The sequence below is a fragment of the Eurypyga helias genome, unplaced genomic scaffold (assembly GCF_000690775.1).
Source record: "Eurypyga helias isolate BGI_N326 unplaced genomic scaffold, ASM69077v1 scaffold293, whole genome shotgun sequence".
NCBI lineage: Eukaryota > Metazoa > Chordata > Aves > Eurypygiformes > Eurypygidae > Eurypyga > Eurypyga helias.
This window is the reverse complement of record NW_010241614.1, coordinates 3,219-3,559: the sequence shown is the minus strand read 5'-3', so window position 1 is coordinate 3,559 and position 341 is coordinate 3,219.

Here is a 341-nt window from a genome sequence, read left to right as displayed (position 1 = left end):
ACCAGGTTTCCCCAAAGCCTCATCCAGCCTGGCCTTGAACACTTCCAGGGATGGGACATCCACACCTTCTCTGGGCAACCTGTCCCAGTGCCTCCCCACCCTCTCCGGGAAGAATTTCTTCCTGATGACCATTCTAAATCTCCCCTCTTCCAGTTTAAACACGTTACCCCTTCTCCTGTCACTCCCTGCCCTCGTAAAAAGGGAAGAAGGGAAATCTTTTCCCTCGATACTAGTATGGATAGTGAAAACAAATAACAAAGTGGGAGTATGGAATGAGATGGGATATATTTTATACCAATATATTAAAATCTAAGGTCATTTCCCACCAATTAGTCCATTTC